The 22796-nt window shown below is 34.1% G+C and overlaps 1 long non-coding RNA gene across 2 annotated transcripts in view; it reads right to left on the bottom strand.

Annotated features, from left to right (window-relative positions):
* The window catches only part of LOC113602346 (uncharacterized), a 111382-nt gene that overhangs the window by 68928 nt on the left and 19658 nt on the right, over positions 1–22796 (bottom strand). For both annotated transcript variants that reach the window (XR_008291840.1, XR_008291841.1), the window contains exon 2: positions 6980–7013. This is a non-coding gene — a long non-coding RNA (uncharacterized LOC113602346). The remainder of the gene's footprint in view (positions 1–6979; positions 7014–22796) is intronic.

Here is a 22796-nt window from a genome sequence, read left to right as displayed (position 1 = left end):
CTAGCTCCTGTTCTGACCTCTTCACTGTCATACTTATGGGGGAGGTAACATTAAAGAAAACAAAAATGGAACAGTCTTTTTGCTAGTGATGTTTATGATCTGGTGTTAATATATAAAGCTAATTCTCTCTTAGGGACCTTTGATTTTTTCCTGTAAATATTCTTGTTAGTATCTTCCATATACATACAATTCCCCAGATCAAAATATGTCTTCTCCAGGTGGCTCTGTTATTCCCTGAGAATCTACTATTCCTTGGAAATCAGTGATTTTTCCCATTTTTTAAATTCTCAGATGGTTCCCTCTCAAGATGGCTCCAGATGATGTCACCCCTTTAATACCTTTGTCCCTAATGTTTTCCTAATGCATTACCTCTCCTCATTCTCTCCTTTGCATCTTAGTCCATTTTAGCTGTAGCCTCTCATGGCATCTTTATGACCCCTAAAGTAAAACTCTCTGAGTACTTGACCCCCTTGAAGGATCTATCCCTGGCTTATGGTTAGAGGAAACAGTCTCCTCCTGCCTCTTCCAGGGAGATAAGGGGAACAGACACAATGTACTGACAAATCCTTGCAAAAGAATCTTTTTGCTTGATTCTTCCTTGTTCTTAAAACCAGGAGGTAGGACTCCAAAAATGCCATACAACTTCTTGGACAGTCTCGTAGAACATCTGTATAGGTAGCCTAGCATCTTACTTATGATATGGGGGTATTTACCTATTGTATCTCTCTTAAATCTGGAGTTTCTGGAGAAACTTTGAGAAAGTGAATGATGATGAAAATCCTATTACACTTGATTTTGTTTTTCTTTATTAAATCTATTTCATCTGGTTTGACTTACCTGCATTTTTATCTGAAAATTTTTTCCTATAAAGTGTTAATTGCATTATATATTTTTTCATGGCATGGCTATTTGGTTTCATCAGGGACTTATAAGTGGATATATTCTATTCACGTTTAGAAGTTGTCACTAATTTTTTTTTCAGCTCACTTAGTAGGATTCACTGAAAGAATAATTCATTACTGTTTATTTCAATTAATTCTAGAATATAGCTTTATAATTCTCTGAAAAAGAAATGCTGAAGTCATGTAGTGGTTGGCTCATGCACCTTTGAAGCAAATAATCTAATAGTTCTATACTTAAATCCATCTAGAAATCAAGAACTAAAACATCTATGACACAATATTCTTGGATATATGTCTTCTGTATATTTAAAAATACAGAGTGGGTATTACTGTAATAGGAAAAAATTGGTGTACAAAGATTAACTGCTTATTTCTTTATAATTACATACTACCTAGGTCTTGAATCTCATTTTTATTAAAAAGGAAAACCAATCTTGACAATTCCAAGTGAAATCAGTAATCCCAATTTTTTCTTAGTTTTTCTTGGCATAAGGAGTTCAAGATCATCACCCTTACTATTCTTTTCCCTCTAAATAAGACTTACCCTTGAGTAACTGATGGGGAGACATGAAAGTCAGACGGTCTTGAAAAAAGCTATGTTGTTATGACAGACATGAAAATGCAACACTCAGATCCCTCCCCAGGAAAGGACTTACTGCCTACCTGCAGAGAAGGTAGTTAGCCAAGAGCCTCATCTTTCGCTCAGATTTTGAGCCAAAGTCACACTGTTTACACGGTGGACCCTAGTAAGAAAGACAGTGGTATCTAGGGATATAATATCCAATAATAAAAAGCCAATAACAGCTAGGTGGCCATCCAAAGATCTAGTCATTTCTATCCAACATTGATCTAATTGTCTATATTTGCTCTGAAGATACCTGTTGGATTGATGGAGAGTTTGTTAAATCATCTCCATTAAAGGCTGCCCTTCTCAATCTTGTTTCATCTCTTTCTCTTTTACTAGTGTTATCCCCCAATAAATATTTGTGCTCCTAAGTATATCTCAGTGTTGGCTTCCCTGACTATTCAAAATTATCACACCTCATGTATATAAGGAGGACTTCTGTTTCTTCTCAGATGTTATTGTTCCCATGTCAAATTTGCTACTAATGAGATTCACTGATTATTTTCCTTTGTTGTTTGTTTCTTGGTCGTTTTCTTGATTTCATTCTTGCTGAAGGTGCTTTGATCCTTCTGTTCTGGGGATCATGATCCTCAAAGAGATATAGCTGCCAACTTCTTAATTTGACCTAGAAGCCTCACCAATCCCATATGTCCACTATTTCTTCTTCTTTGCTCCTTACGGGCAGTGTGAGAAACTTTTGTGTATAGAAAATTCAAAGGAGGGATAACTCGATAACTCTTTTTAAATATGAATTGGTACAATGTCTCCTATAGAGTTACTGATTTTTTAAAATTTCAATGTCATTAATAATGGCTTATCTTCACAAAAATAGTTGTTTTCCCTGGCTTAAACAAGAAAAGAAAGCAAAGGTTTTTTCAGATCTGGTTCACTCCACTTGGTGTTTCTTTCCCTGATACCTGGGACTAGAGCAAGAGGTGTTTCTCAGATGCTTCCTACTCATGGTCTTTTGCTTCTCCTTTTCCAACCATCCTTTTTAATGAGAAGTGTCAGTACACATTTTGTTCAGTGTATGGTTTAAGGTATATATAGTTCAAGGGCCTTCACCTTTAATATTCAAAGGAAATCCTTAATGGAAGGAAGAGATGGTAGGGTAAAGAAGGAAAGGAGGGAAGGAAGGAAGATAAGAGAGACACAGATGGAGGCAGAGAGAGAGAGAGAAAGAAAGAAAGGGATTCAAAGGCATAGAGCTCTTAAAAAGTTAATATTAAGTTTACTTTAAAAACATAAAATAGGGGCATCTGTGTGACTTAGTCAGTTAAGCGTCCAACTCTTGATTTTGGCTCAGGTCATGATCTCAGTCATGAGATTGGGCTCCGTGTTGAGCATGGGGCTTGCTTAAGAATCTCTCTCTCTCTCTCTCTCTCTCTCTCTCTCTCTCTCTCTCCCTCCCTCTCCCTCCCTCTGCCCCTCCCTCCAGCTCGTACCCTCTCTCCAGTTCTCTCAGAAATAAGTAAATAAAAAATAAAAAATAAAATAAATGTTTGGGGCACCTGGGTGGTTCAGTCTGTTGAGTGTCCGACTTTGGCTCATGTCATGATCTCACAGTTTGTGCATTTGACCTCCACATTGGGCTCTGTGCTGACAGCTCAGAGCCTGGAACCTGCTTGGAGCCTGGTTCAGAGTCTGTGTCTCCCTCTCTCTCTGCCCCTCCCTGGCTCACACTCTGTCTCTGCCTCTCTCTCTCTCTCAAAACTAAATAAACCTTAAAAAAAACTAAATTTGACTCTATTTCAAATGGATCAGTTTTGGGGCGCCTGGTTGGCTCAGTTGGTTGAGGCGTCTGACTTCAGCTCAGGTCATGATCTTGTGGTCCTTGAGTTCCAGCCCCGCGTGGGGCTTTGTGCTGACAGCTCAGAACCTGGAGCCTCATTCAGATTCTGTGTCTCTCTCTCTCTCTGCCCCTCTCTGGTGCACACTCTGTCTCTCTCTCAAAAATAAATGAACATAAACATTTTTTTCCAAATGTATTAGTTTTTAACCACAGGGTAGTAGGTATTGAAAACTATCACTTCTTAAAAATATTTAATGGTTATTCATTTTTAAGAGGCAGATAAAGATATAGAGCATGAGTCAGGAAGGGGCAGATTGAGAGGGAGACACAGGATCTTAAGCTGGCTCCAGGCTCTGAGCTGTCAGCACAAAGTCCGATGCAGGGCTTGAACCCACAAAATGCAAGATCATGACCTGAGCTGAAGTTTGGACACTTAACTGACTTAGGCACCCTGAAAATCATCACTTCTTACAGGAGTGCTGATTTTAGGTGCACACGTATCCCAATGTTCATAGCAACACTATCAACAAATTATGCTATCAGCCAAATTATGGAAAGAGCCCAAATGTCCATCAACTGATGAATGGGTAAAGAAGATGTGGTGTGTGTGTGTGTGTGTGTGTGTGTGTGTGTGTGTGTATATATATATATATATATATATATATATATATATGTATGTATATATACATATTCACCATGGAATACTACTTGGCAATGAGAGTGAATGAAATCTGGCCATTTGTAGCTATGTGAATGGAACTGGAGAGTATTATGCTAAGTGAAATGCCAGGCAGAGAAAGACAGATACCATATTTTTTCACTCATATGTGGATCCTGAGAAACTTATCAGAAGACCGTGGGAGAGGGAAAGAAAAAAAAATGTTACAAAAAGAGATAGAGGCAAACTATAAGACACTCTTAAATACAGAGAACAAACTGAGGTTGACGGGGGGGCGGGGGGCAGGGAAAATGAGTGATGGGCATTGAGGAGGGCCCTTGTTAGGATGAGCACTGGGTGTTGTATGTAAGTGATGAAGCATGGAATCTACTCCTGAAGCCAAGAGCACACTGTATACACTGTACATGAGTTAACTTGCCAATAAAATAAAAAGAAATAAAGAAAAGAAAAAGAAAGAAAGAAAATTGTCACTTCTGCTGAAATATAGGATAATGGATACAGTGGTGAGAGCAGGGCAGAGAAAACCTGCCTCAGCTTATTCAGACCTTCCTAGTACTTTTCTCCTCCTAAAAAGTCCTTGGGCCTTTTAGGTGAATTTGCTTGTACAGTTCATTATTTTGACGAGTATATTTGCCTGCACTCTGTGTTGCTTAAAATACTCATAACAGACTGTCCTGTTTCCTTACACATCCATGAATCTCACATGAGAATACACACTGAACATTTCATGAATGAGGGTAAGCCTAAATATTTTAAAAAAGCAGAATAAGAAAATACCACTATTCATTTTGTTGCTGTATTTTTCAATTAAAGAGTTTAACACAGTTTTATGTGGGTGTGAAAGGAAGAAAGAAGAAAAAGAAAGAAAGAAAGAGAGAGAGAGAGAGAGAGAGAGAGAGAGAGAGAGAGAGAGAAAGAAAGAAAGAAAGAAAGAAAGAAAGAAAGAAAGAAAGAAAGAAGGAAAGAAGGAAGGAAGGAAGGAAGGAAGGAAGGAAGGAAGGAAGGAAGGAAAGGAAAAAATGCAGAATTAGGAAACTGTCTTTAAAGCCATAAGAAATTTAGGCTGGGGATGGGATTGAGAGGTACTTTTACAGACATAAACTCAAGAGAGTAAAAATACTTGATTTCTTGCTATCTTTAATTATATCTCAATATTTATCTCCTAATAATTTCACTTAGCTGTTAAACCCACTTTTCTACTAATGGTTCTAAAATTGAATTTTGCCAATGAATGGTCAACTTACTCATCCCAGCCCTTTTTCTTAGTGTTGTTTTTAAGGAAAAAATAATTCAATTAAAGAATTTTCTTCTCCTTTTTGTTTCCTTCCCAAGTGATAACTAAATTCTTGAGTGTTTAATATGAGTTGGGCATCAGTATAAAGAATCATCAATTTCTTGAATTTTATCTCAATTTATTCTGGTGTCAACCAATGATGTAATGTTTTATTGTCATTTTGTTTTTCCCTATTGCTCTCTTCTGATCTCTGAACATTAGTTAACTAATAACAGAACTGAAAGCCATCAATATTCAATGTTGGTAACCAGAAGCACAATGAAATTTTTCTTTTCTACAGCATCAATAGCCTACTATTTTCTCAAGCCTCTGTTTATCTCCTAACTTTTGCTAAGGACTTTTCCTATCAACCCAGCAAGAAATATTTTATTCCTTAAACACATGATCCTAGTTTTATTTTTATCAGCAGTCTGATATATTACTTTTAATTTTGATTATTTATATCCTTAAAATTTTTCTTGTAGATTTTAAGCATTTGGTATATGGATCATTTATTAAACAAACTTATTTCACTTTAATACCTGTCTGTGTTATTTAAAACCCTGTATATTTAATACATGCCTATATATTATCACTCACTAAATGTGATTTAATAAATTTATGGCTCAAATGATGGAGGCCATGTTTCATAGGACATGAAAATATATCCTAGGTAGAAATTAATCTCTGCAGAGGAATTTGAAGTCTTTAAGATTAAGAGTTTTGTTTTATTAATGATCACTGTAATACTGAGTTAAAAGTTATGTTAATACTAGGATTTAGATCTGTTCAACTATGTCCACCAAAAGTAAAACTATTATCTGTGTTTAATAGACTGATCAATAGAAGTAGCTGCTTATTAACAAATTAATACATTAATCTTTATTAAATAATCAATAATTAGTTTTAAGAAAAAGTATATACAATCTGTAAGTAAGGCAATAAATAAATAAATAACCCTACAATGTCATACTAGAACATTTCCTAATAAAGCCATATCAGAATTATCCATTCAGAAAAATGTACCTACATAGAATTTACTACCCTTTAGCCTTTATAAAGTTAGATGTTGCATTATGCAAATTAAAAAGACCCAAAAGAATTTTTTCACTAGTATTAGACAAAATAACCCCAAAGTTTATGTCTTATTATCCTATAGTACATTACTCTGTTTTAGATTTAACTGGGCAATTTCATTGCAGGATCCATATATATCTATATCTTTAGCCATATCTATATCTAAATCAGAAGAGTTTTTATACTCTTTTTGATCAGCTATTTCATCTTCCTATTCTCTTATTAATAAGTTAAAGTTTTTTATTTGTTTTCACTCTGTATATGTGTGAAAATTATGTGTTTAACATTTTTAAAGTTATGGCACTGGACATCAATAAAAATAATTGAACTAGTTTGTGTTTATAACATTTTCATTTTGCAAGATTGTATCATTACATTTAAATGAATAAAAAATATGCTTTGGTCTATTTTAAAAACACAAGGAAATAAAGTTTTATTACCCCTCAATGATGTCCCCATATATAATGCCCCAAAAGAATCACATTAACTTCTTTTTTACAGTCAATCTGCATGGCATTACACATAGAACATTCTGATATTGAGCCTTTTACTGGAAAGAGAACAGACTTTCAACATAATTCAGGTTAGAAAAAAATGCATCCTTTCTGAATCTGGGTGCATTTTTACTTACATTTCAAAGTATTCTGGATTCTTCAAATAAGGTTCTAAGGAAAAAATGTTGAAAATAAATTATTAATTAATTTAAAAGTATTAAATGATCTCATACATGGAAACTAAAGTTAGTATAAATTCTTTGTACATTTATCTTGACCCCAATAAATATCATTGCTTTGTTAATAAAAAGAGAAGGAAACAGAATTGTATTTATTAATAATGCTCAGTGCTGTTTGTGGGTGGTATACAAATCGCGATCTGTTTGAAAGCATTGGTCTCAGAGCTACATAGACCAGAATTTGTTCTATGTGAGTGCTTTTAACAGAAAAGGCCACTAGCATAGATAAATCCCTTTGTATTCCAAAATAACTTGGTGTTTAAGTATGCTTAAGTATGTTAAGTATGCATGGTGTTTAAGTATGTTAAGTTTAAATCAAATGATAAAGGATGTTTATTTGTGTACATTTAACAGCCTCCTAAATTAGCAGGGCAGCTTTATATTTCTAAAAACATTATGCTTCATTGAAATAATTCACATTTATCTTTCTCTTTCCTATTCGGGTATTTTATATAGTCAGTCCTTTCACATTGGCACCAGAGGGTGGCCAAAGGGGGAGAGAAAAGAGTGGAGAAAGCGATGGTTTTACTAACCTTCAATAATAGGTACCAATAGAGCTAGATGGTAACTATACATCATAATCATTCTGAATATAACATGTGGTTTACCTGTTTCAAAAGAATTCTTGACACATTTTACGGTGCAATTAGTAAGTTTATTTAGGTAGCACGGAGACAGGACCCGTGGACAGAAAGAGCTGCACTTTTTATTGTATGAGTCTGGTGGTTATATATGCTTAGTGCTCAAGGAGGAGAGGACTACTTTCAGGGAGTACTAGGTCATAAATGTCTTTGAATTTCTACTCGTAAAACTATTTTCACCAAGATTTCTCTGGTGTTTATCATTTGGTTCGATACTATATATCACTGAAATTTACAGGCAATCATGAGACCCTTTAAGAATGTCACAACCAGCGGGTATTTGATCCTTATCGAAAACTGTAGGTCAGCCTTCTGAGTTAAAGGTGAACATTTTTCTACTTCTATCCCTCATCAGTAATACCTAAACCTAAGTTTTACTACAATACATGCACCAATTAGGAAGATGAAATAGAGCCAGTAATGGAGTAGGTTTGTAAATCTGAATACGTGAAGAGTGTGAAGTCAATGAGGATAAGAGAGGCACTTGTTAGAGAAGAAAGTGGTGGTGGTAATTAGTGTGAAATGTTCCAGGTAGGCTAGAAAATTGAAGGCTGAGAGAAGCCCCATTTTTAATTTTCCCTTTTAGTTTCAAAGACATAACTAGCTTGTAGAGGTGGCTTAGAAACTGCCAAAGCATTCACACACATTTCTACGGATCAGTGTCATGAGATCCATTCTGTGTTGATAAAAGCAAGTTGAGAATATGGCAGAATTGATAGGGATATTTTGTTGATCTAGTCAACTGCTACATAATCTTTGATTACATTTAGTCCTTTTCTTTTCTTTTCTTTTCTTTTCTTTTCTTTTCTTTTCTTTTCTTTTCTTTTCTTTTCTTTTCTTTTTCTTTTTCCTTTCCTTTCCTTTCCTTTCCTTTCCTTTCCTTTCCTTTCCTTTCCTTTCCTTTCCTTTCCCTTTCTTTCCTTTTCTTTTCTTTTGTTTTCTTTTCCTTTCTTTTTTTTTTTTTTTTTCACTTAGTCCATTTTATAGACTGGGTTAGAGATTAGTTACAGGCTAGGAATAAATTAATTTAACAAATACTTATTGAGAGTGCTTGAATGTGTCTCAGATACTAAAAGGATATATTGGTGAATGAGATAAAAATATTCCTGGTCTTACAAAGCTGAAATTGTAGTGGTGGGAAATACAATAGAAAAATAAACATTAAACATGACAATTTTGTATTTTGAAAAGTGCTGTTTAAAATAATAACAATAATAGAACCAACAAAACAAAATAGACACAGAGTAACCAGTGTTGTTATATATTAGGTAGCTTTTGTCTGAAAAGAAATTAAGACATGAAGGAGAGAATCACTGTGTCCAGATTCTCTGAGAAGCGATGCCCTAATGATCTTAAATTTTTAAGGATTTTCTTAGGGAGGGGCACCTGGGTTGCTCAGTGTGTTGTGTCCAACCCTTGGTTTCAGCTCAGGCCATGATCCCAGGGTCGTGGAATCCAGCCTTGCATTGGGCTCCATGCTGAGGGTGGAGCCTGCTTAAGATTCTTCCTCTCTCTCCCTCTCTCTCTCTCTCCCTCTGCCCTTCTTCCCCACTCATGCTTGCTCTCTCTCTGTCTCTAAAAAAAATTAAAATTAAAAATTAAAATCAAAATTAAATTAAAAAGAGATGTTCTTAGGGAAAATCTATGAGAAATTGGGACATGTCTGGACAAGTCTGAAAGAGCTGTAGGAGTGCGTTACAAGTATGATCCTGAGTCAAAGGGAGAGGAAGGGAAGATTGAAAGTGAAATTGTTCTACTCTCCTTGCAGCCTAAGAAAACTTTGGCAAGGCCAAGTGGAGTCCTAGAACCAAAGTCAGCCATCACAGGATTACCATGCCTCCTAGGGAGGAGCCTGCCTTGATATCCTTGCCATGTCCATCTCTTGACCAGAAGCAGTTTGTGGGAAGCATGAGCTTTGGTGGAAACTCAGAGATAAATTTCAGGGCCAATATAAATTTGATTCTCTGTGATTGGCTATCTGACAGATGAATTCTCCTGGCTGCCCCCCAAAGCGAGTCAGGAGATAGAATTTCTTGGTAGAGAGGATATGTGGTATTGCAGTGGGAAAGGGGATAACATAGTAGGGATATAAAGAAGGCTGGCAGGACCAAACAGTAGTACGTGACAGGAAGATTATAATGATACAGTGATAAGAAAAGTAGGCTTGATTCACATTCTGTAGGATCTTCCAGACCACAATAAAAAGTTTTGATTTTTAAAGAAGGAATTATAGAGTTTTAATCAAGGAAGTGTCATTATTCTATCAATATTATTATATAGTTCTAACTTCTGTGTAGAGAAAAGATTAGGTGTGAATAAACTCAAAGCAGGGAGCAAAGGAGCATACTGCCTTGAGAGAAAGGTAGATTAGACTACAAAATGGCAATGAAGGTGGAGTGAGTAGTTTTATTATAAGTATAGTGTTAAGATAGACACTGTAATTTACTATTGGGTTAGATATGGGGTTTCAAGGAAGGATAGGAATAAAGGATTATTTCTGACTTTGCACATAGGCTCTATAACATAATATGGGCAAGGAAGAAAGGTATAGGACATTTTTGTTGAAGTTATTTTTTTTCTTTCTTTTTTTTTTTTCTGATTGCAGACCTTAGTTTATTGTAGTAAACTTAGAGAATAAGTGTAAGAAGAATAGGTCACATGTTCTATATACAATGGCAGCTTTTTTGGAAATGATTTTAAATTTGTTTCCAGATATTATGTACATGCATTTCATACTTAAGCTTATGCAGTAAACCCAATAATATTATTCCTACCTTCTTCTTCATAATATGAAGACATTTTGATTGATACATAATATTCTAACATCTGTGCAAAAAATTGGTGTAACCTTTCCCTCACATGTAGACATTTAAGTTATTTTTTCCTTATTAATATTATATTAAGATCTTTAGGAATAAATTATATTTATGAATTTCTAATTGATTTTGAAATAAATCCAAATTAGATAATGAATATTTACAAAGTTTTTTACAGTCTTTCATGCTTCTGTCAGAAGTGAATGAAAATACTCATGTTATACTCTCACCAGCATCATGGGGAGCCATTTGATAATCCTTTGTAATCACATTAGAATCAATGTGGTGAAACTGCCTTTAAAAAGTATACTTAATCTAGAATTATATCCCATTTATTAAGGACTTATTTCATTTCCCTTATTGAGAGCATACAATCATTTTTCCAATCATGCAAGAATAAAAATTATCTAAATGTGCAAAATATATATTTAACATATAATTACTCTTATGCTGATAGATATTACTACTTACGTTGATTTTTTTTTAACCTTGTGACAAAATGTCTTAAATGAGATTTTTACCTCCTAGGTAATATGGTCTGTTTTATCATTTCCTTTTACAACTCTAATGATCAAACTGTTTAGAGCAGTATGAATTTCTTGATCCTGTGGCTCTAAGCACAGAGCCTTGATAGTCCCCCAAAGCACACTAAATATTGACACTTACAATGAAGAACAATTACTCTAAGTCAATGACATTCTACTGGATAACCTTAGGATTTCTTTCTTAATTTTACTCAGCTGTAGTTCTTGCTGAATACACATGCACAAAATACGTAAGATCTTGACCTAAGAAGACAGAATCACATGCTCTATGTTAGATTCAAAACAGTATCTATGCTATACTCTCAAGCAATGTCTTCCATTTTCAAAGGGTTTAGTGAATTTGAGCTCAAATTTATCAATTTGAGCTTGACCAACCCAGCAATCCAGAAAAATTTAAGCTTGTTTGACAAACACTTGTCACTAAAATTTTCTAACTAATCATGCCATTTTCCTTTAAAACAGTTATTTAAGTAAAATAATAAACTATTATTGAAGCATGAGACAAGCCCTGCTATATACAGATTTTACCCATAAGAAGGCTGAAGCATGTTCATGTTATTGTCTCCTGAAATTGTTGGTACACAGACCATCAGTTTGTCCTTTTCCATGGCATATTACACTAGATCATTTTGAAAAATTCGATAGGGGGATACATAATCCCATTTAACAAATGAGAACATTGAAGATCAAAGAATCTTCATAACACAATAAATAGAGAAAATATTTGACTTCAAATGTGGAACCAATTTTTCTAAAATAATGATATATTTTAACAAAGAGTAATTTCCAAAAAAATGTATATCTTGCCAATGTAAACTTTTATATGCTAATTTGATAATATGTCATGATTTAGAGCCTTAAAATACAGAAGACTAAATACTTCAGAATAATATGAATAAACATAAAGACTGGAAGAAATTTTATATAATTTAAAAAATAACAAAGAGCAATGGATAATGAAAGAGATAATAAATTGCTTATATTTGACAAGTTATGACAATTTTCTTTCCTGACATGTATTTGTTAGTTGTATTTAATTTTAAATGTTTGATGTTTTACTTTATTGATCCAAAAGGATATATTAGAAATAGATTTTGAACTAGACATCCTAAATATAAATTATTATTGGGATTAATTTAAAGTTATGCTCTTTTAGACATAAAAGATAAATGTGACATAAAGATACATGTGATCATTGCTAAGTAGGCCAAACAGAAAAGCCATCATTTTAATACAGAATAGTAAGAACCTGTGATTCTTTGGGAAATTTTCCAGAGTGGAATCATGAAAATATATCTCACTGAAAAAATAGAGAAATAACAATATTTATATTGATGGAACACATTAGTTAACATCAGAGATTTCTAATATATGAAAATCAATTTTGGTATGCCTTATATATTTTGTTTGTAGTATAAGATATGTAAGAACAAAGCAAACACTAATGTACCAACTAGATGAAGAAATATAAGATAACAAATGCTTCTGCAAAAATCCTTATCGTGACTTATATTTTATTCATAGTGTCTTTTGATAAATATTTCATCTTATTTTTAATATAATTCAATTTATCAACATTTTCTTAAATAAATTTTCTTAATATCTTTAAAGAAAGTTATCTACTCTAAAATAACATATTCTCATTAAATCTTTTCTAAATTTATAAAAATATTTTTCACTCTTCTGTGATCCACTAGAAATGTATTTTACAGTGTAAAATAAAATAAAAGTGCCCATATAAGTAAATACTTTTCCTAGTAATATCAGTTAAACAAGCCATATACTTCCAACAGAACTCAGATGCCATTTTTGTACATTTATATGTCCCTCTTTTTTTTAAGTTTTAGTTTCATTAGTTGATTTACTATCTGTATGCAAAATTGTACTGTCTTAATAGGGTATTGTAATAACTTTTAATTTTACTAGAAAATACTTCCATATTTTATTCTCCCTTTACTGCCTTGATTTTCTTGGTCTTTTGTTCTACTGAATATGTTTTAGAGGAAATTCTCTATGCAATTTATAAAACAAATGTAAAACATTATGAACAACTTTGGTAACCCCAAGAAAGGAAAGTGTATTTAATATTAGAAGTTATTTATATAATTCATCATATTTACAGTTTGAGGTATAAATGATTGCTTTATTTTATCCTGTGTTTTCTCCTTTCTTTGGATAATTTTAGGTTCTTTGCTGCAGCACAGGTAGTAATTGGAGATATCATATATTTTTAAAAATATGTATTCTTTTAAAAAATTTTTAAATATATATATTTTAAAAAACAGTCATTCTGACCAGTTTCTTTTATTATAATCTCTATGGCTTAATTTTTCTAGAAAAAATTGTCTATTTTTTTTATAGTCTTCCTATAGTTCCTTTGTTTTAATCATGCTACTTTTCTGCTTTGAGGATATATAAATTGTGTTGTCATATTTATAAAATAATTAAAACTAGCTAGCTTCATTCAAAGTCATTGATAAAGTTATTAGATGAATCCAGTCCTGAACTTTTAAACATGCATTCTTTTAATAAAAATCCCTTTTCTATATCTGCCATCTGTGTTTTGTATTAGAGCAAGTTTAAATGATCAGGACTTTCATATTTTTCTCTACAAAATGAAGCTAGTGATACCAATAGTAATAATAATACTAGTGAAAAATGCCTGGCATAATGCCTGACACAGAGTAGGTATGACAAAACTGTTGGTTAAGTAAGAATATTAGAATAATTATGACCAGGATTATAGTAGTCATACTATAAAGACCCTTTTAATGTTCTAATCACCATTTTGTGAATTCTTTCATCTCTGTCAAACCTTAAGTGATGGAGCAAAACCAGAATTATGCTATACTAAAACACTTAAGGCTTGACCCAGTCATGTCTGGGTTTGAATATTGGTTCCACAACTTAATATATTTATAATTTGGAAAATTATTTAATTTTTCTGTGTCTTAGTCTCCTGTCAACTGATAGAGTTGACAGGAGGATTAATGTGAGCTTTAAAAGCAATGCCTTGGGGCACCTGGCTGGCTCAGTGGGTTAAGCTTCTGACTCTTGATTATGGCCCAGGTCATGGTCTCATAGAGATAAGATTGAGCCCCCAGGTGGGCCCTGTGCTGGGCATGGAGCCTGCTTAAGATTCTCTAAGATTCTCTCTCTCCCTCTCCCTCTCCCTCTCCCTCCCCCTCTGCTCCTCCCCGTTTGTGCTCTCTTTCTCTCTAAGAAAGAAAGAAAGAAAGAAAGAAAGAAAGAAAGAAAGAAAGAGATTGAGAGAGAGAGAGGAAGAAAGAAACAAAGAAAAGAAAATAATGCTTGTGACACTGTAACATAATGTGTTGTATTGTTGTATTGTTTCCTAAAAGATATATGTTAGCTATGCTATATATCTAAAATTAATGAAACATATGTCATCAATCCAAAAAATATATACAGTGTTAATATTTTAATACTAGAGAAAGCTAAGGCACAGAGGAAATAATTAAATAGCTCATGGTCATTGTAGCTAATATTAGGTGACATATATTAGATTCTTCTATCATTTCTTAATATTATCCATGATAGGCATGACTAACAAAAGAAGTTTGTATTTACAGTTTACAAAATACATGGAACAATGATGGCTAATAAAATATGGAAAACTGAGAGTGGGATTAATGAATCATGGGAACACTATACAAATATAGTGTAAAATAATTTTGAGCCATTTCAATAAAAAAATAAAAGCAAGGTAAAACAATTTCCAGTTACTTTTAAACATATACAAACCCAGTCAAAAAAAAAAGTATGTTGAAACTTTTAAACATTTCAACTACACCCTATTTACCTGGACCTGCTTCAGGATCATATCCTTTTATGACTCACTGCAAGGTGAGTGAAACATAAAGACTTTTTAGCAAGGGTGGAAATAGGATTTGAAAAATAAAAACTGAAATGTGAGGAGAGAATATTTAATACACACACTGCAAAGAAAAAAAATCTAAGGTATTAATGAGTAAAAATGTGAGAGCCAGGTGTGTATAACAGAGAGAGGACACACCCCTTTCTGTTATATGCAGGAGAATGGATTTTTTTAGATCAGCAAACATGAGGTTTTTGAATAGAAGGGGAGAGAGGGAAAATAAAAGAGTTTATTTTGGCTTGTAAATGTGTTTGGTTATTGGTCAGTTATAGAAACAGGTTTATAAACAGTTTAAAAACAAATGCCTCTCAAAGCCATTGTAATTATCTTAGAATAAAAAAAGCTACTTAAACTGTTCTATGATTTTTCGTATAGTCTCCACTCAAAAAGAACATTAATAATGGAATACTATTCTGAGTGACTTCACATGGGAAGCCATTTAATACTTATCTTTAGTTTTTTCAAAGCTCTTGATTTAACAGAGTAAACAAGTTTTAAGTACAAACCTAAAGGACAGCTTAATCTTACAATCATTTCCCCTTATGCTGCAGGCTTCCATTTTAGCTTTATTCATTACAGCCCTAAAGCTTCTGCTTTCTAAATGTGTAGGTTAGAGAAAGTACCTTGGAGCTCACCTGCTCAAGATTAATAATATCACTCCAAGAAGATTAGAGCTATTACTCTTCCTGACCTGATCCAAATGGTACAAATGGGATTTTAAGGATGATGTCTGTTCAGAGATCCAACGGAGTGATGAGGTGGAGGGGATAGCTACCCTAAGGAATCAGGGAAGATAGACTGTCGGGGTTGTACAGATGATAAACCATTAGCTTTAGCTATTTCCCAAAGAAAAGATTATGGCTATAAATAAATTCATCCAGGCCTTTAATACAATAGACAAGCAGACCAGTGGATGGACAGGCCAGGAACATAACTATTGTTTAAAAAAGAAAGCCTTAGGCTAACATCTTATTTCAGAAGCAAAATTGTAAGTAAAACCAGATAGAAAAAAAAGCATGTGTGTGTGTGTGTGTGTGTGTGTGTGTGTGTGTGTGTGTGTGTGACAGAGAGAAATTTCATTTGAAATCTTAGAAATGTCAGCTTAGAATTTTAAAAATCATTTTTTTAGAAATTATCTGTTCTTGTCCTACTTTTAGGTTTTGTGGTTTTGATGAAAAATTAGGGTGTTCCACTTGTGCAATTAAATTTCCTTTGTGATTGACTCAAAGAAGCATTAAAAAATGTGTAAATCTATTCAACTTGGAAAACAATTACTGAAATTGCATGTGAGCGTGCGTGCATTCACACACACACACACACACACACACACACTTTTTCATGATACCCTGCATGATGGCTTTCACATACTATATGGTTAATAATAATAAAAATAATAATAATATTTATATTAAATTGACAGCAACTAATGCTTACACATACAACACATTTTTCATGACTTAATTTGCTTTAATTCATTTTATCCTAATAACTTTAGAGTTATTGTTATATGCCCATTTTAAAGATGAATAAATTGAGTGATAAATAGGATAAGTTGCTTATTTCTCCCTTCTTAAATGATTTAACTTATATTCATCTAAAAATGTCTTCAAATCCAGTTCATCATTCTGGATTCTTTCATCACTTTTTTAGGCACATCTGCTGGATTCCCAAAAAAGTATATCAATCTCCCTATTATTTGCTCTCACAGCACCATCCAGTTTGCAGAAAATGTCATGGTTGCTCTTTTCAAGCTGGATTTTGCAAAACACTCAATAATATACTATGAAAAAGAATCTTCTAACATATTATAGATTTAATTATATCACTTATCATTTATGGTCTCTTTGCCTCCATGAAAATATAAACTCATGATGCTAGAACTACAGAATGCAGAACAGTACCTAAAATTTAGTATGTGATTAGTACATATTTATTAAATGAATTACTGAATGGGATAATTGATACAGAATTGCCAGTCTGTCAAACGTTAAAGAAAAACTGGTTATGGAGAGAGTAAAGGAGAGGCACAATTCAATAAAACTTTCCACTCTTTAGATTGATCAAATGGTCGAAAGATGATGCTATTCATAAAAATGAGTGCACAAAAAAGGAAGATAACTATTGAGGAAGGAGAGATCCAATGATAATACTGTTTGATGTATTGACTTTGAGGTATCCATGAGATGTTTTATAGAGTGATTTCCAATAGGCCTTTAGAGAGGAACAGCTCAAGCTCAAAGCACGACTGAGTTAGGAAGATTTACATATCCTCAACATGTGGGAAGAGGTCGTTGAGTGCATGTGAACACCAGCAGAGAGTGGTGGAAGCTGAAATAGATAAAAACCATGGACAGAATTCTGCAGACACTCATTATTTCAAGAGTAAGCAAAGAGGAGTGGATAGAAGTAGAATACAAGCTTGAAGCATGTAGGTGACTCAATCAGTTAAGCATGAGACTCTTGAGTGGGCTCAAGTCAAGATCTCATGGTTGGTGAGTTCAAGCCCCACATTGTACTCTGCATTGACATCATGGAGCCTGCTTGGGGTTCTCTGTCTCCATGTCTCTCTGCCCCCCCCCCCCACTCATGCTTGCTTATTCGTTCTCTTTCTCTCAAAAATAAAATAAAAGTAAAATAACAAAAGAGTGCTAGGTATTAGTTTCTAAACATATGACTCAAATGTCCTTGATTTAGTTGTACTTATTTTCTCAATCTTAATGTCTTACTATCATCCATTACGATATACACAAATTTTGAGCTGTCAATTTTATTTTAAATTTCTTCATGTATAGACAAAGAAAAGGCATGTAGGTGAATGGTGAAGAGAAGTATGTATATTGTTGCTAGCTAATTAAGTACTTTCTGAATCCTTTCATTCTATCTGAAGTTTCAAATTTTTTGTTATATTGATGTTGATAAATATTTTCTTTAGAAAACTTCAGACAACAATTTAAATATACATATGAAGAATGGTAGTATGGTATTTTTTTATTTTAAAACTATGCAAAGATATGAAAAATATTGTCTAAGAGTATGTTAAAGCATTTTCTATTAACTGACCTCAATTTTTATAGAATTAAATAGAAAGCATAGATTGACAAGGAGATATTCTGCAACCTGTTGAAGATTTTTCTTTGTCTGTTAATACTTTCTGAAATTCCATTCTCAATGATTCAGATTATGGAACTAAATAAGTGAATATGATATCCAATAATATTAGGAAATTATATTATTCATAAATAATTATAAAGATATAAATTCATTTGCTCTTGATATTTTCTACTACCTTTAGAAAATATTAAGGGGCACCTGGGTGGCTCAGTTGGTTGGGCATCTGACTTCAGCTCAGGTCATGATCTCACAGCCTGTGAGTTCAAGCCCCGCATCGGGCTCTGGGCTGACAGCCCAGAGCCTGGAGCCTGCTTCAGATTCTGTGTCTCCCTCTCTCTCTGCCCCTCCCCCTCTCACTCTCCGTCTCTCTCTCCTTCAAAAATAAATAAACATTAAAAAATATATTTTTAAGGCATCTGTCTTCTTTTAAATTCATTTCATGTTGTGTTCCTAAGTTATGTGTGTGTGTGCATGGCATCCACGTACATTTTTATAAACTATATTCAAATAAGATAATTACACACTGACAAGACATACAACAATAGCAGAAAATGAAGGGAATAAATAAATGAAGAAATAAAAATATCATGGTAGAGATTCTTCATTCAGGCAACCGTGACGTAAATCTTACAGAATTGAATCATAAGAAACTAAATTGGATTATAACATGTCTTCATTTAATGTATCTATATTCTGTCAATTCTGATTGTACACAGTTCTCCGATAACTCAAAAGCCCAGCCTAATCCAAAAGTTGTAGGTTTTCAAAAAGATAGCTACAATGCAAAAGACCTCTATAAGAATGTGATATCATAAAAATGTCATATATTATTTAAATGTGATCTTTTAAAAATAATGCTTTGAGGTCTCTGCTTGAAAGTAAATTTCTCATGAGATAGAAGAGATAATCAAGTTCCACACAGTAGAGTTGAACTTAGAAGAATGTATTAGGTCAGTCATTGATTTCTACTTTAGAGGTCAAGAAACTGGGGCAGGTAGCATATTGGTAAGAGAAAGAGGACCCCGGTGTCCAGTATTCTGGAGAGATAGCCTGCATGACTGAGGGAACATTTTTGTCCCTTATTAATCCTGTCAACTTCTATTAGGGACAACTTCTTTACTTAACTCTGGTTGAGTTAAGTTAACTCTGGTAGAACAAATTACTCTGCATACCACCATATAACTCTCACTTTATACATACAAAATGTTGTTGAGTACCTAGTATGCACAATACATTGTGTTTGGCATTAGTATATATTATATAACTAATTCTTACTATAGATTTATAAGGGAATTAATACCCACACTATAAATGAGAAAATAGAGGCATAAAGAGGAAGAGACTTGAAGATCACACAGCTTACAGGAAAGAATTTGGATGAAGATCTTCTGATACTTTTGCCTGTGATCTTTATGTTGTTTTGTTATTATTTGTATGTTTGTTTGTTGACATTGATTGGTAGAGGAGGCCATTCTGGAGGTTCTGATAGAGTAGAGAGGTAGGATGTCAAGGCATATTTCACTGATATTTTTCTTTGGTGTTTCCTGGTCTCTTTACCTAACATAATAAAAAAAGTATGGTGATAAGGTAAATATGTTGTTGTACCTTTCTCTTTTTTAAAATGTTTATTTATTTTTGAGAGAGAGGGAGAGCGGGGGGAGGGGTGGAGAGAGAGAGAGGGAGACATAGAATCTGAAGCAGGCTCCAGCCTCTGAGTTGTCAGCACACAGCCTGACGGGGGGCTCCAACTCATGAGCTGTGGGATCATGACCTGAGCTGAAGTCCAAGTCAGATGCTCAACCTACTGAGCCACCCAGGGCCCCGTACCTTTCTCTTATGTTAATATGTTACGTCAGTTTTGTATTTTATATTTTTCACCTACTTGATTATAGACATAAATAGAAGTTCCAATTGATATTATTAGGGGAGAGTTGCCATTCATGAATTTATTCATTCACTTGACAGACTTACATAAAACAATTAATATGTGTCATGTTTGTGGTAGAAATAAGAGTAAAATAGTCATAACAACAAAGAGTGTGCTCGCTTTGATAGTGTCAAGTGTAGAGAGACAGGGACCAAATAATCACAGAATGAAATGTAAACATATCCATGGTAAGTTCTGGAAAAGATATAGAGTGGTGAGAACAAATAATGAGAGTCTATATACTTTTTTAAGGATTAGTAATGCTTCCCTGAAGAAGTGAGGGAGACCATAAAAATGATGAGAATTTAAGAAATTTTGGTGATTAAAATCAAATAAGTTAAAAAGGGAGAGGAGGAGGAAGTAATTCAAAGTAGTATCAGCTGATGAAAGGACTTGGTCTTGGCTAGGGGGCACAGGCATTCTGTACACTAAGAACTGAAAAAGCACCCATGTGATGATCTGCATGGAGGATGGGGAGAAGTATACCTTAAGATGATCTTTGACAGGCAGGTAGAGGTGGTGACTCAAAATACAGTTTGGAATTATGGCATCCATTATTTAAAATGTTAAACAAGATGTTGAAATTTTTTTTTTTTTAAGCTACTCAATTGTGAGGAAAATGGATTTCATGGGGTCAGAATGGATGATGGTAGTGCGGCTAAAAATACACTTAGTCACTGATGGTAGTCTGGGTTATGTTGGCATTAAGTCAAAACTGTGAAAGGTTAAGATGTTACTCTTCCTGCAAGCTAACAAGTTAGCCTGCACAGTTTCATATATATTTTCTGACAGATGACACGAGGCTTCCTGGATCAGACAGACAGGCAGTTTATTGCTCATGGCAAAATGCAGTAGTTAGAACAATACCTTAGTGTGGATTCCTCAAGCCTCAAGCCCCATGGGGCAACATGATGAGAGCCAGATATTGCCCTGCATCTGCAGTAGGTTGTATGTAACACAGGAGAGGAACCTTGAACATAGAAGACTGAGAGTTTATATAGGGCAGCTAACACTTCTATCCCTCCTCCTCTTCAGAGAAATCCAGTGTTAACCAGATCTCCTCCAGATAAAAGGAGGAAGTTTCTTTGTACTTTTTACCTTAAAGTAAGCAAATGTTTCTAGAGAGAGAGGAGTAAGGTCTCATGGCTCAAAATGTTCCCACTGTCTCTATCTTAGGGAGATACTACCTTTAACTCTAAAGCTGCCTGTTAATACAGTTATTCTTTCGGTATCTTTTATTCAGGAGATTTGCAAAAATGCCAAAATTATGAAGGATTCTCTCCTAACATGTATAGATAAAGAGATTTATGGAAGTGGAAGCTAACTTTCGTAACCTCAAATAACGTAGACTTCTGAGAAACAGCAAGACAGACTTGGACAGCTTATGTTATATAAAAGTATGGTACAGATCATAACCATATCCTCAGATAATTATTAGTTATCTGAAAATAGAGTTTGTTTTGATTATCTATTACTGCATAACAAACTATCCCCAAATTTAGTGACCTAAACAACTTATTACTTTCCTTGGGATTTTTTAAAGTCAAGAATTCAGGAAGCCTCAGCTATGAGCATTCCTCTGCGAGTTTCTCAATGAGAAGAATAACACAGTATGTGTTGCTGTCTTTACTATATTGCTTATTTAAAAAATAGTAATTCTGTGAAGAAGAGTGTATTCTTTTTCTGTTGCTGCCATACCAAATCTCACAAATTTAGCAGTGTAAATAACATGCACTTATTATCTCAATATTCTGTATGTCATACAGGCAGTCTTGATCAGAATGATGCTTAAGGTCTTACAAAGTCAAAATCAAGGTGTCAGTTGGCATGGATTCTTATCTGGAGGCTCTAGGGAATAATCCACTCTCAACATCATTCCAGTGTTTTGGAAGAATACATTTCCTTCTTATGCCTTCTATGTGTCCCTAAGCTAGCAAAGGCAATTGGAATCTCCAACTTTTCCTTCTTCTAAATCTCTCTGTCTTGGTCTTCTGTTCTCAGCTGGGGGTAAGCTCTACTTCTATGAGTTATGTGACTACATTGGGCCCACCCAGAGAATCCAGGGTAACCTTTCTAGTTTAAGGTCAACCAATCAGTAACTAAATTGAATGATATCCCTCCAAATTTCATGTCCACCCAGAACTTCAGAAAGTTACTGTATTTGAAAACAGGTTTTTTGCAGACATGATTAGTAAAGTTAAGATGAAGGTATACTGAATTAAAGTGGGCTCTAATTCCAATATGACTGGTGGAAAAGAGTGGAGGAGACACAGATGCAGACAGACACAGAAAGGAGAAGGTCTTGTGATAACCAAGGCAGAGATTGGATGAATATAGCTACAAGGCAAAGAATACCAAAGATTGCCCGCAACCACCAGAACCTAGGAAGAGACAAGAAAGGATTCTTCTCTAGAGCCATCAGAGGCAGCACGTTCCTGACAAAACTTTGACTTCAGACTTCTAGCCTGTAGAAGTATGAGGGATTAAATTTTTATTGTTTTAAATTACTAAATTTATTATAATTTGTCATCCAAGGTTTAGGAAACTAATACTATAATCTTAAGTACATGTGCAAAGTCCCGTTTGCCATGGAATACAGTGTACTCATGAGCACAGCAGCTGGTTATGGGGCCAAAATTCTACCTGTTCCTAGGCCCCACGATCCCTCTCAAATGCAAGGTATACATTCATTCCTCCCTAGGTCCTAAGAAGTCTCATTAGAGCATTAACTCAAAGTCTAAAATTTCATCCTAATCCCACCAATTCAAAATTCCCAA

The sequence above is a fragment of the Acinonyx jubatus genome, chromosome D3 (assembly GCF_027475565.1).
Source record: "Acinonyx jubatus isolate Ajub_Pintada_27869175 chromosome D3, VMU_Ajub_asm_v1.0, whole genome shotgun sequence".
Classification (NCBI taxonomy): domain Eukaryota; kingdom Metazoa; phylum Chordata; class Mammalia; order Carnivora; family Felidae; genus Acinonyx; species Acinonyx jubatus.
The sequence above is the reverse complement of the archived record's forward strand: the minus strand, read 5'-3'. Positions and strand labels throughout refer to the sequence as shown.